This window comes from Bombina bombina, chromosome 6, assembly GCF_027579735.1.
Source record: "Bombina bombina isolate aBomBom1 chromosome 6, aBomBom1.pri, whole genome shotgun sequence".
In the NCBI taxonomy this organism is placed as follows: Eukaryota; Metazoa; Chordata; class Amphibia; order Anura; family Bombinatoridae; genus Bombina; species Bombina bombina.
In genome coordinates, this window is record NC_069504.1 from 679,313,139 (window position 1) to 679,318,109 (window position 4,971).

Genomic DNA, 4,971 nt, shown 5'->3' on the forward strand with positions numbered 1-4,971 from the left:
AAGCTGGATCCTTTGAACTCCTTGGTGCGAATCGGCGCCTATGTAAGTACCTGCATAATTACATTCACTGCCTACTGTATGTGCTCCTAGGTGCTTTATTACTTGAATTGCTGGATTGCCTTATTATTGCTGAACTCTGCCTGTCTCACTACTCTGCCTGTTTAACCCTTGAATTGCCGGATTGCCTTATTATTGCTGAACTCTGCCTGTTTAACCCGTGAACTGTTGGATTGCCTTATCATTGCTGAACTCTGCCTGTTTGACGACTCTGCCTGGTTTACCCCTGAACTGCTAAACTGCTGTATTACCTTTTGTTTCTGACTTCTGCCTGTTCCTGACCACTCTATTGGTTTACCCCTGAACTGCTATACTGCTGTATTGCCTTTCTGTTGCCGAACTCTGCCTGTCTATGACCATTCTATGCCTTGATCTTATTGCCGTGAAGGACTACCCTGTCAACCGTGAGTACTACTTACCTTATTTCTTACACTCCCTTTGTTCTGGGATATTTCTTTATCCTTCATCTTGATGCCGGGATAAGAAGACTTCTGGCCAAGTTTGGTCTGATAGGGAAATATCCCACGAGCATTACAATAACAATGGTGCTAATCACAATCTATAGGTTGTTTTCTTCTGATAATGATTTTTTAATGCCTGTAAATGTAATCAACAATTTTTTCCAGTAATCACAATCATAGAATGCGTCTTCTTATAATAACCCCTAAAAACATAAAAATAAAAATATCAATAGTTTCCATGTTAATCTCATGATTACAATATTAAAAAAAAAATCAATAACCACACAATTAAAAATTTCCCAGGCTTGTATATCATGCTAAAGTGCCTTTATGATGATTAATCCATTTTAATAGGGGTTTGTCATAGTAATAGGTGACAAAAGGTGACAAAAGTGCGATTAACCTTTTGTTTTTGAAAACCATAGAGTTATGTGATTATATCAAATAAGAGAGCTTTATGGGTAAAGCAGGTATGTTTGTTTCTTAGGTTATTGATTGCCCTATTTTTTTGTTTTGTTTGAGTGCGTAGTTACAAGTGTTCCTTGGGCAGGGGCAGAGCAGGGTGAGGTAGAGTTGCATGTGTTCTGGGGGCAGAGCCAATTGGTCCCGGATTGTGGTTAGGCAGTTGTGGGATGTGGCTTACCTAAAAGAACAGGGGTAGATATTAGTTATTTTCACCTTTTTTACCCTCTTCCTCAGCCAATGTAGGTGCAAAATAGAAGGTTGGCCATGCTTTGCACCCATTGCTCCCCCTAGATCAGGGGATCTTTTTCATTGGTTGGTAGTGGCTGCATATGGATCTTGCTGACATGAGGCATATGACAAATATTTATGCTTAGTGATTTATTAAATGACTGTTTAAGGGAGGTTTGCATTTAGAGATATTTCCTTTAGGGTACTCTTTGTGTGGGAGTAGTGTAGGAGATTAGTGATGTCGCGAACCTAAAATTTTCGGTTCATGAACGGCAGACTCGAACTGCCGGTATTGTTCGCAAACCCGCAAACCGCCATTGAATTCAATAGGCAGGCGAACTTTAAAACCTACAAGGACTCTTTCTGGCCACAATAGTGATAGGAAAAGTTGTTTCAAGGGTACTAACACCTGGACTGTGGCATGCTGGAGGGGGATCCCTGGCAAAACTCCCATGGAAAATTACATAGTTTATGCAGAGTCTGCTTTTAACCCATAATGGGCCTAAATCAACTAACATTCCCAAATTGTTTGCAATAATGTGCTTTAAAACATCAGTTATGATGTCGTATCTATCAGGTAGTGTAAGGGTTACGGCCGCATCACAGTGACAGAGAAAACTCCAAGTGTTACGCACCGCAATCAACCGCAAACAGTCCACTTGCACAACCACGAGATAGATAGATAGATTTGATAGATAGATACATAGATAACATAGCTCAATCGATGCAATATACATATAATCGATACACTGTACATAGCTCAATAGATGCAATATACATTCGATCGATACAAATTACATTGATCAATAGATGCAATATACATTTGATAGATACGAATGTTATCGAATCAAAGATGCAATATACATTTTATAGATATGAATGACCTCAACCAAAATATGTAATATACATTTTATAGATACGAATTACATTGATCAATAGATGCAATCTACATTTGATAGATACGTTTGATAGTTCGATCGATTTGATAGATAAATAAATCGATTTAAAATATATATAATTTCCCTGACAGAGTATAACAATAAGACATGTGGTCTGTGACCCGTGGTGTGTTAAGTAGTAATATTCTTAACATTTTACTACAACCTGTTACTCTCCCTATCAGATGAGGTCTATATGGCCTTCATTTGTGGAACCGGGAGATGGAAGAAGATGATTGTTCTGTCCTCCTACTTCAAATTTGTCAGAAACACAAGTGGCTGTTTCAAAACATCCCGGACAGAAGATAGATTGATATATAGGATAGATAGATATACATAGATTGATAGTTAGATAGAATCGATAGAAGAGAAATAGATAGATTTGTTAGATATATAATTACCCTGATAAAGTCTAATAATTAAACATGCGTTCTTGGACCCAACTAGGTTGTGTTAAGTAGTACTATTCTTCGCACTTTTAGCCCTGTAACTCCCCCTATTGGTGGAGGTCTATATGGCGGTTATGATTACCCTGACAAAGTATAACAACAAGACACGCGGTCTGGGACCCATGGTAATTTTGTTGTGTTAAGTAAAACTTTTCTTATCACTTGAATCCCTCTTACCCCCCCTTTTGTTGGAGCTCTATATGGCCTGCATGATTAGCCTGACAAAGTATAATAATAAAACATCTGGTCTTGGACCCATAGTAATTAGGTTGTGTTTAAGTAGTACTATTCTTATAACTGTAATCCCTGTTACTCCCCCTATCAAGGGATGTCTATATGGCCTGCATGATTACCCTGACAAAGTATAACATTAAGACACACAGTGTTGTACCCATGATAACTAGCTTGTGTTAATTAGTACTTTTCTTAGCACTTTAATCCCTGTTACCCCCCCCCCCCCTATCGGGGGTGGTCTATATGGCCTGCCAGATTACCCTGAAAAAATATAATAATAAGACATGCGGTCTGGTACCCATTTCAACTAGGTTGTGTTTTAAGTACTACCATTCTTAGCACTTTAATCTCTGTAACTCCCCCTATTTGGTGAGGTCTATACGGCCAGGATGATTACCCATATAAAATATAATAATAAGACATCTGCTCTTGGTCTGCGACCCATGGTACCTATGTTGTGTTAATTAGTAATGTCCTTAGCATTTTAATAGCTGTTACTCATACTCACCCTATCGGTGGAGGTCAATATGGCCTGCATGATTACCCTTACAAAATATAATAACCAAACATATTCTCTGGGACCCATGGTAAGTAGGTTGTGTTAAGTAGTACTGTTCTTTGCAGTTTAATACCTGTTACAACACCAAATGGTGGCAGGTCTATCTGGCCTTCATGATTAGCTGCACCCAAACCAAAAAAAAGCCGAGTGGTCTTAGACTAACACCCATGGCTAACTCGGTTGTTTCAATTAGTACTATTCTTAGCACTTTCATCCCTGTTACGGGTGGTCTACATGGCTATCATGATTAGCCGAACAAAATACTACAATCCAACCTTTGCTCAGTCTTCATAGGCCCTTCATTGGCTATATTTTGATATTACAGTTCTTATTATTTTTATAGCTGATACAACACCGAATGGTGGCAGCTCTATATGGCCTGCATGATTAGCCACACCCAAACAAAAATAAATCCAAGCGGTCTTGGATTAACACCCATGGCTAACTCAGTTGTTTCAAGTAGTACTATTCTTAGCACTTTCATCTCATCATCCCTGTTACTTCCAGGACTCTCGGTGGTGGTCTACATGGCCATCATGATTAGCCTAACCAAATACTACAATTCAACCTTGGCTCAGCCTTCATAAGGCCCTTCTTTGGTTGTATTTTTGTAGTTCTGCTCTTATTAGTTAAATAGCTGATACAACACCGAATGGTGGCAGCTCTATATGGCCTGCATGATTAGCCGCACCCAAAACAAAAATAAAGCCAAGAGGTCTTGGATTAACACCCATGGCTAACTCGGTTGTTTCAAGTAGTACTATTCTTAGCACTTTCATCTCATCCCTGTTACTTCCAGGACTCTCTGTGGTGGTCTACATGGCCATCATGATTAGCCTAACCAAATACTACAATCCAACCATGGCTCAGTCTTCATAAGGCCCTTCATTGGCTGTATTTTGGTAGTACTGTTCTTATTAATTTAATACCTGATACAACACCGAAAGGTGGCAGCTCTATATGGCCTGCATGATTAGCCGCACCCAAAGCCAAAAAAAAGCCAAGCGGTCTTGCACTAACACCCATGGCTAACTCTGTTGTTTCAAGTTGTACTATTCTTAGCACTTTCATCTCATCCCTGTTACTTCCAGAACTCTCGGTGGTGGTCTACATGGCCATCATGATTACCCTCACCAAAATATTATAAATGTGATAGTGAAAGACAGCACCTATTTACCTTCTGGGGCACAGGAAAAGGGTTAGCCAGACCCCAATGTGTATCCAAAAGAAGTATTTTTCCAGCCACCAGTTAAACTTTAAAAAGACCTTTCTTCATTTCTTACAGGGTCCATCATATCAACAACGTTTCAAACCTATGCCAGGTTCTTAATCATCACCAAAATATAACAACAATACGTGCGTGCAGGGAACCATGGTAAGGTTACTTCCTTTCGCAAAATCGAGTATAACAGTTGCAGGAAGAGGTTCTGACCCTGCATTATGGCTGCACCTCTCCCTAAAAGAGGCATGCGTTACAGAGTCTGTGGGCATGTATGCAAAGAGCTGGCCTGCCTAAAAGAGGAGCAAGGCTGTACAGGTTGTTCTCCTTCAGCCGTTTTTATACGCTGTCCTACGGCCAC